At 45.0% G+C, this 13783-nt stretch overlaps 1 long non-coding RNA gene across 1 annotated transcript; it reads right to left on the reverse strand.

Moving 5' to 3' along the window:
* Positions 1-4732: 4732 nt before the first annotated feature.
* Positions 4733-13777, reverse strand: LOC140597408 (uncharacterized). The gene is made up of 3 exons (XR_011999243.1): positions 12569-13777; positions 7413-7541; positions 4733-4854 (listed from the first exon to the last, which is right to left on the reverse strand). It is a non-coding gene; the product is annotated as an uncharacterized lncRNA (long non-coding RNA).
* Positions 13778-13783: the final 6 nt, after the last annotated feature.

Genomic DNA, 13783 nt, shown 5'->3' on the forward strand with positions numbered 1-13783 from the left:
TACACAGGGCCATATACACATTTAATGCAATCCCTATGAAAATACCACAGACTTTCTTCAGAGAGTGGGAACAAACCATCTTTAGATTTCTCTGGAAATGGAAAAGACCCCAATTAGCCAGGGAACGATTAAAAACGAAGACCACAGCTGGGGGCAACACAAGGCCCGATTTCAGGTTGTACTACAAACCCAAGGCCGAAAAGACAGTGTGGTAGTGGCACAAAAACAGACCCATGAATCAATGGAACCGAATAGCGAATCCAGAAGTGGACCCTCAACTTTATGGTCAACTAATATTCGAGAAACCAGGAAAGACTATCCCGGGAAAAAAGAGAGTCTCCTCAAAAAATGGAGCTGGGAACATTGGACATCCACATGCAGAAGAAGGAAGCTAGACCATTCTCTGACACCACACACAGGGAAAAACTCAAAAAGGATGAACGATCTAAATGTGAGACAAGAATCCATCCAAATCCGAGAGGTGAACAGAGGCAACACCGTTTTTCAACTTGGCCACAGCAACATCCCGCAAGATACGTCCGCCAAGGCAAGAGAAACAAAAGCAACAAGGAATTATTGGGACTTCAGCCAGATCGAAAGCTCCTGCGCAGCAAAAGAAACAGTCCACAAAAGTAAAAGACAACCTGCAGAACGGGAGAAGATACTTGCAAACGACCGCTCAAAGGGCTGGTGTCCAAGGTCTATAAAGAACATACTCAACTCAAGAGCAGAGAAACAAACAATCCGATCGTGAAACGGGCAAAAGACCCAAACAGAAATCTCACAGGGGAAGACAGAGACATGGCCAACAAGCACATGAGAACATGGCCCGCAAGCTGACCATCAGGGAACTACAGATCCACATCCCCATGAAATACCACCTCACACCGGCAGGAATGGGGAAAAGTCACAAGACAGGAAACAACAAATGTTGGAGAGGACGCAGACAAAGGGGAACCCTCTTGCACTGTAGGTGGGAATGTGAACTGGTGCAGCCACTCCGGAAAACTGTGTGGAGGTTCCCCAAAGAGTTAAGAACAGATCTTCCCTCCGGCCCAGCAATTACACTGCTGGGATATACCCCAAAGCTGCAGATGCGGTGAAACGCGGGGACACCTACACCCCGATGTTTATGGCAGCAATGTCCACAATAGCCAAACTGTGGAAGGAGCCTCGGGGTCCATCGAGAGATGAATGGATAAAGAAGATGTGGTCCACGGCTACAACGGAATATTACTCAGCCGTGAGAAACGACAAATACCCACCATTTGCTCTGACGTGGACGCACCTAGAGGGACTTATGCTGAGTGAAATGAGTCCATCGGAAAAGGACAAACTTCATATGGTCTCATTCATTTGGGGAATATAAAAACTAGTGAAAGGCACTAAAGGGAATGGGGAAGATGAAGGAAAATATCAGTGAGGGTGACAAAACAGGACACACACCGAACTCTGGGAACTGAACAAGGGGTAGTGGAAGGGGAGGTGGGCGGGCGGTTGGGGCGACCGGGTGATGGCCACTGATGGGGGCACTTGGCGGGATGAGCACTGGGTGTTATGCTATATGCTGGCAAATAGAACTCCAATAAAAAAATGTAAAAACAGAAAACATTTTGGTAATACTTAACACGGACTAGTATGTCCAAATGTTAGCTTCAAAACCCCTCCTATGAAATCGGACAAAATTAGAGTTCTCAATGCGATTTCACAATTTTGGCCACAAACTAATGACTGACCTTTCAAGTTAAGATGTGGACACATGAAACATAAAGAATACGGCTTAGGAGGTCTGTCTCTACGATGGCACCCCGAGCAAAACTGAATAATGATTCTGTTTTGCGTGTGTGGAGAGAGCAAAAGAGCAAGTGTAAGGAGGAGAGGGGCAGAGGGAAAGGAAGAGAGAATACGAAGCAGGCTCCATGCTGAATATGGGTGAATCTGATGACCTTGAGGTCATGACCAGAGCTGAAACCCCGGAGGCAGAGACTTAGCTGACAGAAACACCCAGGTGCCCCTAGGACAAGATTTCTTGAGGCTATTATTTAATGAATCAATTTTTATGTTACCCTCCGGCCTGTCGTCCATTGGCTGAACTCTTCTGATACGGAGGATGGAAAACATTTTTGGCCATGCTCCAGGGCAGGTGTACCAAGGGTTTCTTCGAGATTCAGGTTCGGTTGCTATCACTCCAGCTCCTGGGAAATAAATGGACATAGAAAGAGCTGTTGACTGACAGGTTGTTGTTAGAAGAGCCTCGAAAATTAAGGAGTCAATCCCATTTACAACTGCACCCAAAAACATAAGCTACCCGGGAATAAACCTAACCAAAGAGGTAAAGGATCTGTACCCTAAACACCACAGAACGTTCCTGAAAGAAATCGAGGAAGGCATAAAGAGAAGGAAAAAGGTTCCATGCTCATGGAGAGGAAGAATTAATATTGTGAAAATGTCCATGCTACCCAGGGCAATTTATATATTTCACGCAATCCCTATCAAAATACTGGGGACTTTCTTCAGAGAGTTAGAACAAACCATCTTAAGATTCTAGTGTGGGGGATCCCTGGGTGGCGCAGTGGTTTAGTGGCTGCCTTTGGCCCAGGGCGCGATCCTGGAGATCTGGGATCGAATCCCACGTCGGGCTCCCGGTGCATGGAGCCTGCTTGTCCCTCTGCCTATGTCTCTGCCCCATTCTCTCTCTCTGTGTGACTATCATTAATAAATAAAAATAAAAAAAAAATAAGATTCTAGTGTGGATACGGAAAAGACCCCAAAGAGCCAGGGGACTATTCAAAACGAAGGCCACAGCTGGGTGCATCACAAGGCCCAATTTCAGGTTGTACTACAAAGCCGTGGCCATCAAGACAGTGTGGTAGTGGCACAAAAACAGACCCATAGATCAATGGAACTGAATAGCGAATCCAGAAGTCGGCCCTCAACTTTATGGTCAACTCTATTCGAGAAAGCAGGAAAGACTATCCCTGGAAAAAGACAGTCTCTTCAATAAAGGGTGCTGGGAACACTGGACATCCACATGCAGAAGACGGAAGCTAGATCATTCTCTGACACCACACACAGGGAAAAACTCAAAAAGGATGAAAGATCTAAATGTGAGACAAGAATCCATCCAAATCCGAAAGGCGAACAGAGGCAACACCGTTTTTCAACTTGGCCACAGCAACATCTCGCAAGATACGTCCGCCAAGGCAAGAGAAACAAAAGCAACGAGGAATTATTGGGACTTCAGCCAGATCGAAAGCTCCTGCGCAGCAAAAGAAACAGTCCACAAAAGTAAAAGACAACCTACAGAACGGGAGAAGATACTTGCAAACGACCGCTCAGTCAAAGGGCTAGTGTCCAAGATCTATAAAGAACATACTCAACTCAAGAGCAAAGAAACAAACAATCTGATCATGAAACGGGCAGAAGACCCGAACAGAAATCCCACAGGGGAAGACAGAGACACGGCCAACAAGCACATGAGAACATGGCCCGCATCACTGGCCATCAGGAAACTACAGATCCAAATCCCCATGAGATACCACTTCACACCGGCGGGAATGGGGAAAAGTCACGAGACAGGAAACAACAAATGTTGGAGAGGACGCGGACAAAGGGGAACCCTCTTGCACTGTAGGTGGGAATGTGAACAGGTGCAGCCACTCCGGAAAACTGTGTGGAGGTTCCTCAAAGAGTTAAGAACAGATCTTCCCTCCAGCCCAGCAATGGCACTGCTGGGGATTCACCCCAAAGCTGAAGATGCGGTGAAATGCGAGGACACCTGCACCCCGAAGTTTATGGCAGCAATGTCCACAATAGCCAAACTGTGGAAGGAGCCTCGGGGTCCATCGAGAGATGAATGGATAAAGAAGATGTGGTCCACGGCTACAACGGAATATTACTCAGCCATGAAAAACGACAAATACCCACCATTAGCTACGACGTGGACGCACCTGGAGGGATTATGCTGAGTGAAATGAGTCCATCGGAAAAGGACAAACTTGATATGGTCTCATTCATTTGGGGAATATAAAAACTAGTGAAAGGCAATAAAGGGAATGGGGAAAATGAAGGAAAATATCAGTGAGGGTGACAAAACAGGAGACACACCGAACTTGGGAACTGAACAAGGGGTAGTGGAAGCGGAGGTGGGCGGGCGGTTGGGGCGACTGGGTGATGGGCACTGATGGGCGCACTTGGCGGGATGAGCACCGGGTGTTATGCTATATGCTGGCAATTTGAGCTCCAATAAAAAAATGTAAAAACAGAAAACATTTTGCTAATACTTAACACGGACTAGTATGTCCAAATGTTACCTCACAACCCCTCCCATGAAACCGGACCAAATTAGGGTTCTCAATGCGATTTCACAATTTTGGCCACAAACTAATGACTGACCTTTCAAGTTAAGATGTGGACACATGAAACATAAAGAATACGGCTTAGGAGGTCTGTCTCTACGATGGCACCCCGAGCAAAACTGAATAATGATTCTGTTTTGCGTGTGTGGAGAGAGCAAAAGAGCAAGTGTAAAGAGGAGAGGGGCAGAGGGAAAGGAAGAGAGAATACGAAGCAGCCTCCATGCTGAATATGGGTGAATCTGATGACCTTGAGGTCATGACCGGAGCTGAAACCCAGGAGGCAGAGACTTAGCTGACAGAAACACTCAGGTGCCCCTAGGACAAGATTTCTTGAGGCTATTATTTAATGAATCAATTTTCATGTTACCCTCTGGCCTTTCCTCCGTTGGCTGAAATTTTGTGTAATGGTGGATTGCAAATAGGTTTGGCCGTTCTCGTGGGCCGGTGTACCCAGGTTGTCTGCTTGATTTCTGTTGCATCGTATTCTCAGCAGCTCCTGGGAAATAAATGGACATAGAAAGAGCTGTTGACTGACAGGTTGTTGTTAGAAGAGCCTCGAAAATTAAGGAGTCAATCCCATTTACAACTGCACCCAAAAGCATAAGCTACCCAGGAATAAACCTATCCAAAGACGTAAAGGATCTGTACCCTAAACAACACAGAAGGTTCCTGAAAGAAATCGAGGAAGGCATAAAGAGAAGGAAAAAGGTTCCATGGTCATGGAGAGGAAGAATTAATATTGTGAAAATGTCCATGCTACCCAGGGCAATTTACACATTTCACGCAATCCCTATCAAAATACCGGGGAGGGATCCCTGGGTGGCGCAGCGGTTTGGCACCTGCCTTTGGCCCAGGGCGTGATCCTGGAGACCCGGGATCGAATCCCACGTCAGGCTCCCGGTGCATGGAGCCTGCTTCTCCCTCTGCCTGTGTCTCTGCCTCTCTCTCTCTGTGTGACTATCATAAATAAATTAAAATTAAAAAAACAAAAACAAAAACAAAAAAAAAACCCCAGAAAACCCCAAAATACCGGGGACTTTCTTCAGAGATTTGGAACAAACCATCTTAAGATTCTAGTGTGGAACCGGAAAAGACCCCAAAGAGACAGGGGACTATTCAAAAAGAAGGCTACAGCTGGGGGCATCACAAGGCCCGATTTCAGGTTGTACTACAAAGCCGTGGCCATCAAGACAGTGTGGTAGTGGCACAAAAACAGACCCATAGCTCAATGGAACCGAATTGCGAATCCAGAAGTGGACCCTCAACTTTATGGTCAACTAATATTCGAGGAAGCAGGAAAGACTATCCCTGGATAAAGACAGTCTCTTCAATAAAGGGTGCTGGGAACACTGGACATCCACATGCAGAAGAAGGAAGCTAGACCATTCTCTGACACCACACACAAAGATAAACTCAAAAAGGATGAAAGATCTAAATGTGAGACAAGAATCCATCCAAATCCGAGAGGTGAACAGAGGCAACACCGTTTTTCAACTTGGCCACAGCAACATCTCGCAAGATACGTCCGCCAAGGCAAGAGAAACAAAAGCAACAAGGAATTATTGGGACTTCAGCCAGATCGAAAGCTCCTGCGCAGCAAAAGAAACAGTCCACAAAGTAAAAGACAACCTACAGAACGGGAGAAGATATTTGCAGACGACCGCTCAGTCAAAGGGCTGGTGTCCAAGATCTATAAAGAACATACTCAACTCAAGAGCAGAGAAACAAACAATCCGATCGTGAAACGGGCAGAAGACCCGAACAGAAATCTCACAGGGGAAGACAGAGACACGGCCAACAAGCACATGAGAACATGGCCCGCATCGCTGGCCATCAGGAAACTACAGATCCAAACCCCCATGTGATACCACCTCACACCAGTGGGAATGGGGAAGTCACAAGACAGGAAACAACAAATGTTGGAGAGGACGCGGACAAGGGGGAACCCTCTTGCACTGTAGGTGGGAATGTGAACTGGTGCAGCCACTCCAGAAAACTGTGTGGAGGTTCCCCAAAGAGTTAAGAACAGATCTTCCCTCTGGCCCAGCAATTGTACTGCTGGGGATTCACCCCAAAGCTGCAGATGTGGTGAAACGCGGGGACACCTGCACCCCGATGTTTATGGCAGCAATGTCCACAATAGCCAAACTGTGGAAGGAGTCTTGGTGTCCTTCGAGAGATGAATGGATAAAGACGATGTGGTCCACGGCTACAATGGAATATTACTCAGCCGTGAGAAACGACAAATACCCACCATTTGCCCCGACGCGGACGCACCTGGAGGGACTTATGCTGAGTGAAATAAGTCCATCGGAAAAGGACAAACTTGATATGGTCTCATTCATTTGGGGAATATAAAAACTAGTGAAAGGCAATAAAGGGAATGGCGAAAATGAGGGAATATATCAGTGAGGGTGACAAAACAGGAGACACACCAATCTCTGGGAACTGAACAAGGGGTAGTGGAAGCGGAGGTGGGTGGGTAGTTGGGGCGACCGGGTGATGGGCACTGATGGGGGCACTTGGCGGGATGAGCACTGGGTGTTATGCTATAAGCTGGAAAATTGAACTCTAATAAAAAAATGTAAAAACAGAAAACATTTTGCTAAAACTTAACACGGACTAGTATGTCCAAATGTTAGCTCACAACCCCTCCCATGAAACCGGACCAAATTAGGGTTCTCAATGCGATTTCACAATTTTGGCCACAAACTAATGACTGACCTTTCAAGTTAAGATGTGGACACATGAAACATAAAGAATACGGCTTAGGAGGTCTGTCTCTACGATGGCACCCCGAGCAAAACTGAATAATGATTCTGTTTTGCGTGTGTGGAGAGAGCAAAAGAGCAAGTGTAAGGAGGAGAGGGGCAGAGGGAAAGGAAGAGAGAATACGAAGCAGGCTCCATGCTGAATATGGGTGAATCTGATGACCTTGATGTCATGACCAGAGCTGAAACCCCGGAGGCAGAGACTTAGCTGACAGAAACACCCAGGTGCCCCTAGGACAAGATTTCTTGAGGCTATTATTTAATGAATCAATTTTCATGTTACCCTCTGGGATCTCTGTTTGGGAGTCCAGTTCCCTGCTTCGGTAGAGGGTGTATATTTTCAGCTGTTGTTGAGGGCGGAGGTCTCCAGATTGTGTGCTAGGTTCTGTTCCTGTGGTTTCCACAGCAGATCCTGGGAAATAAATGGACATAGAAAGAGCTGTTGACTGACAGGTTGTTGTTAGAAGAGCCTCGAAAATTAAGGAGTCAATCCCATTTACAACTGCACCAAAAAGCATAAGCTACCCAGGAATAAACCTATCCAAAGACGTAAAGGATCTGTACCCTAAACAACACAGAACATTCCTGAAGGAAATCGAGGAAGGCATAAAGAGAAGGAAAAATGTTCCATGCTCATGGAGAGGAAGAATTAATATTGTGAAAATGTCCATGCTACCCAGGGCAATTTACACATTTCACGCAATCCCTATCAAAATACCATGGACTTTCTTCAGAGAGTTGGAACAAACCATCTTAAGATTCTAGTGTGGAACCGGAAAAGACCCCAAAGAGACAGGGGACTTTTCAAAATGAAGTTCATAGCTGGGGGCATCACAATGCCAGATTTTTGGTTGCTCTACAAAGCCGTGGCCATCAAGACAGTGTGGTAGTGGCACAAAAACAGACCCATAGATCAATGGAACCAAATAGCGAATCCAGAAGTGGACCCTCAACTTTATGGTCAACTAATATTCGGGAAAGCAGGAAAGACTCCCCCTGGAAAAAAAACAGTCTCTTCAATAAATGGTGCTGGGAATATTGGACATCCACATGCAGAAGAAGGATCCCAGGCCATTCTCTGACATCACACACAAAGATAAACTCAAAAAGGATGAAAGATCTAAATGTGAGACAAGAATCCATCCAAATCCGAGAGGCGACAAGAGGCAACACCCTTTTTCAACTTGGCCACAGCAACATCTCGCAAGATACGTCCGCCAAGGCTAGAGAAACAAAAGCAACAAGGAATTATTGGGACTTCACCCACATCGAAAGCTTCTGCATAGCAAAAGAAACAGTCCACAAAAGTAAAAGACAACCTACAGAACGGGAGAAGATATTTGCAAACGACCGCTCAGATAGCGCGCTCTTATCCAAGGTCTATAAAGAACATACTCAACTCAAGAGCAAAGAAACATACAATCTGATCATGAAACCGGGAAAAGACACCCACAGAAATTTCACAGAGGAAGACAGAGACTCGGCCAACAAGCACATGAGAAGATGCCCCGCATTGCTGGCCATCAGAGAACTACAGATCCAAACCACAATTAGATACCACCGCACACCAGTGATAATGGGGAAAAGTCACAAGACAGGAAACCACAAATGTTGGAGAGGATGCGGACAAAGGGGAACCCTGTTGCACTGTAGGTGGGAATGTGAACTGGTGCAGTTGTTAGAAGAGCATTGAAAATGAGTGATAACCTTATCAGAGGTCAAACTTTGATCTTATTACTGGTGATTTGCCTTGCAGAGAAACCTGAGTGAGCATGCAATGCAGAAAGGCTTTGGAGTTGCCATATGCTTAAGGTTCCTGAGAATATAAACTGATAAATTGTCAATGAAACACAATGTGGAGTCTCACCCCTCCAAATATTTAAAAAGGTCTGACGTATATTCTTGCAATCTGAGTTTTGGCAAGTAGTTCAGAAAATATTGAAAGCTGAATTTCGCAGAGATTCTGCACAGTGTTTTCAGCACCTTTCAGCACACCCAAAAAAAAGAAACAACTTCATGTCCATTGATGAACAAAAGGATAAAAAGATTAGTCTATCTCTACAATGAAATATTATCGCAAGTTAAGAGGAAGGAAACCTCAAGAATTGTGATGACATGCATGGCCATGTAAATTAAATACTGCATGATGGCACTTATATGTGCACCTGGCACAGTCAACACACAGCATCAGGAAAGAGAATAGGAGCTAGAAGGAGGTACAAAGGGGGAAATGTTGCTGATCGGATACAAAGCTTCAATGATACAAATTCAATGTGTTCTGGAATTCTATCTGCAACCAAGGGCCTGTCATAAGCAACGCCGTATTATATGCTTGAAATCAGGAAGAGATTAGAGGATATCAAATGCCCTTACTGTCAAAGAACAACAAGAAATTCGCTAGCAGACACTGTGTGGGGACATACCTTTCTTTTGATGAGACAATATGCAAAACAGAACAACATAGTCATTGAGAACACAGTGAATAGTGTTGACGACTTGCCAAAAATTACAATACTGATGAGGAAGGGGTCTGAGACAGGACATGAGTTGGTTCCCTGGGGAGAGAGGTCCCTGAACACTTGAGATCTGCCTAGGGTCCCGGAGATCATGCTCTGAACCCCTGAACCAAGGGCTGTCTCTTTCTCAAATCCTCCTGCCCTAAGTTCCCTGTGCAAGACATTCCACAACAAGGGGGACTGCCTGAGCCAAGAGTAAAGTTCACATCCTAACGCAGCCATCCACCTCCCGGTTTCAATCCCTCACCCAAAACACAAAGCAGTTGCCCCCAAGTCAAGCTCTTGGAAATGGCAACGGGAAGCCCAACTGTGGTTATCTTCCCCCAGCGCTCACACTGCCATCTGGTTCCCATAAAGCCTTCCTGGGCACCAGTGGACTTGCCCTCAGTGACCAGTGGACTTCTCCCAAGCGGACTCACAACCCAGGATTTTCCAAACATACTGTCCCATGAGGGCTCTGCCAAGAAGTAGCTTCTCTTCAACTGACCAAACATGTTGAACAGTTAATGTGAATTCATGACATTCAAGCATGTTTTAGGCCTCAGGGTGAATGTGTTATTAGACATACTACCACATGTGTGTCATCATTTTTTTTTCCTTAAGACGGCTGCATGCTCAACATAGACTAGACACGTGACTCTAGATCAAGAGTCGCATTCTCCACTAATGAGCCAGCCGGGCAGTCTCCACTCTGCTTCCAATTCTTATTGTATTTTATGTGTGCCATGGCCTGAGGTCAGACCATGCCATGACACTGATGGTCGGGCACTGGTCAGCTCTGTATCTCAGCTGTACAAGCAAATAGCAATGAGCAGGGAATGGATACCAAGCTAACCATAACCTGGCCCTTGAGTCTGATCTTCATTGTCCCAGGGGTAGGCTCTCATTTCACCATTACTAGCACTCATCATACAGACAATGCCATCATATACCATGAAAGAAACTCCTCGATTCTCAGCGGATCGAGGTCACGTGCTCAGCACTGACAGACTTTGACCAGGTTATCTAATGGTGCCTCCAAACCCTCAGAATCTGCAAACCGACCACAACCATGGCTTTGCACCTACCACTATCATAGCTTTAAGCTGACCATAATCATGCTTTAACTGACCAGAACTATGACTTGGAATTGACCAGCCTCCTATGTCCTTTTCCTACTAGTGACTATGGCAGGATCTGTACCACCACGGCTCAAGAGCTTCCCTGGGCTATGTAAGCATGGAGGTGACCTCATAATGGTAGACAGTGCTGAGATTTCCCTTTGCACAGGTCCTTTCTGACATACAGATGCACAGTAACCAATGACTCCATGCCTGAGTCATCATTTCAGTTTAGTTCACTAATTAGAATATGAGTTTTGGGACTCTAAGCTTGGATTCATATCCTGGCTCCTTAATTCAGAGTTCATGAACTTCATCACTGTGTCTCTGTTTCCCCACCTGAGGAGGAGGGAGTGTCAACAAAACATCACATATGTGTTTGATGAGCATTGAATGAACAAAGGTATGGATAGTGATCAGGAAGGTTAAGTAGAAGCTAAATATCCTGTCTGACATCTCACATTTCCCAAGTTCCAGAGCTGGATTGAACCCTGGGAATCTGACTTCCCAGACCATTGCCTTGTAACGCAAACTGGCTTTGCCTAAATACAAGTATTTTACCTTAACACCATTTAGTATTCACAGAATTAGAGGCCTTGAGAAAAAAAAAAAAAAGCTATTTGCTTCCTCCCCGAATATACTCTTGGGACTCTTGATCTATCCTGACTATCCTGCATGACGTTCCAATTCCTGAGTCATGATCAGCACATCAAATGTGATGCATAGTAGTGTGCAGGAAAGTAGAGTCACTAGTATCAACTCTTGTGTTTTAAAACGTGTGAGACAAGGTCACTGTGCATTAATTATTCCTCACACTAATATACGTGCCTCAAAACAGTGCCTGGTGACCTTGGCATGTCCTCGGATAAACCACAGCTTAGCTTTTGGACAGAGTTCTGGAGGGCAGTTTAGGAGAACTGAGTAAGACGTTATATGAAAACAACTCTAATGAAGTCTCTGTTTTCAAGCGACATTCCTAGGTGCAAATGCTTCCCATTCTCCACATCTGTAAAATTTACTTTCTCTACTCAAGTGTGTGCATCACCTATTTTTCTTTGAGAATGACTAATAAGTGTTTACATGGTTATCTCTCAGTCATTAGTTTATTAACCAATTATCCACGCAAGTAGAAAGACTGGCTATTTGTTGCATACCTGAGAATAATATTATATATTCACCATGCTTACACCTTAAGAGGGGAGGAATGGGATGAGGGATAGCATAAAATTGATCTCTCTATAAAGTGTAATTTTGGAAAATGCCCAAAGGGTAACAGGAAATGTGTGTTTGGGGCATAAATGGAATCAGAGACACTCATTCACAGGCTGACTTTTGGGCAACCATTCAGATGAAGGTAGCAACGTGCCCCTGCAAATACGGAACTCGATCCCCATTTTGGGAAAAAACGCAAGGAAGACATTGTAAAGCATTGATAAACAATGACAAGTATCCTCCATATCAACTGGATTCACACTTAATTTCTGAAATGAATACTTTGAATATGTAATTTTGGACACTAACAAAACCTGAAAATAGACGTGGCCATATTTCCCCCTGTGAGGTCCTTCGTGATGACAAATGAGGGCTGCAGGATATAATAGGGAGTAAGACATTTTTTCAAAACAGAGGCACAATATTCAAGGCAGTTAGATTGGCAGAATAACGAAAAACAGAAATGGAGCAATAGAACAAACGAAAACGCGTACATATAACTCTGCATGACAATTTGGGGAGAGGAAACTCTAAACAATGAGAAATATAGTCAGAGAAAGAGTTAACCATCCAGTTGGTAGCAAAGAGCATTCAGATCTTTAGGAACATACCATCGCAGTGTAAAGAATTGAGATTGCCCATTGTCACAACGCCAGGTAGAGAGCTGATCACCTCCTCACTCCTCACTCACTCAGCTCAAAGAGTGATAGGTGGGAAGAAAGGCAGAGGTGTTTCCCGTCACCAGGGCAACGTGTATCCTCATAGTGCTTTCAAAGTGAATGCAGCTGCACAGCAACCAACTTCTGCTCTGTAGACAGGGGTGCATCTGGGGAGACAAGGGTGGTATTTGAGAGGAGACACTTTGTATCACAAAGTGTTAGATAAGTAGAGTTTGTATCATAAACTCTATTTTAAGCTGCCTGAGGACCCTCGCACTGTTTTCCAGAGTGGCTGCTCCAGTTTCCTTCCCATCAGCAGGGCCGGAAGGTTCCCCTTTCTCCCTTTCTCCACATCCTTGCTAACGTTAGTTGTTAAATTTAGCCATTCTCACCAGTGTAACGTGGTACCTCATTGTGCTTTTGAATTGTATTTTCCTGTTCACAGGTGTTGTGGAGCATTCTTTCCCGTGCCTTTTGGCCACGTGTAGGTCCTCTTTCGAGAAATGTCTGCCCCTTTGCTCTGTCCATTTCTCAAGTAATATTAAAATATGTCATTAGGGGCGCCTGGGTGGCTCAGCGGTTTGGTGCCTGCCTTTGGCCCAGGGCCTGATCTTGGAGACCCGGAATCGAGTCCCACGTTGGGCTCCCTGCATGGAGCCCGCTTCTCCCTCTGCCTGTGTCTCTTCCTCTCTCTCTGTCTCTCATGAATAAATAAATAAATAAAATCTTTTTAATAAAATACATCATTAAAATATAAAAGTTAAAATAAATAAATAAATAAATAAATAAATAAATAAATAAAATATAAAAGTTAAAAAAGAAAAGATTCCAAAAAGAAGACTTGATAAAACAAGAAACTAGGTGAGATGAGAATAAAGGAAAAAATAGAGGATGACTGTATCTTGAAAGAAAACCGAATCATACAAGGAAAACCTTGAGTTGCTGTGCTATGTTCCCCAGTGCTGGAGGTTCCACTTCTGTTTGGTCAGGAAATGTGCTGGTCACCTGTCCTTCCAGCTGATCCTCCCAGGAAGGGCCTGCTGCACAGATTCTCAGGTGTGTGTGCCTGGGTGGTGTTGCACCGACCTTGTCAGGGGGCCAGGCTGTTTGCTCTGTGAGGGTTTTGTTCCCTGAAACCTTTCATGTCTTTTTGGGGGGGTGAGAGGC

The sequence above is a fragment of the Vulpes vulpes genome, unplaced genomic scaffold (assembly GCF_048418805.1).
Source record: "Vulpes vulpes isolate BD-2025 unplaced genomic scaffold, VulVul3 u000000643, whole genome shotgun sequence".
NCBI classification, from domain to species: domain Eukaryota; kingdom Metazoa; phylum Chordata; class Mammalia; order Carnivora; family Canidae; genus Vulpes; species Vulpes vulpes.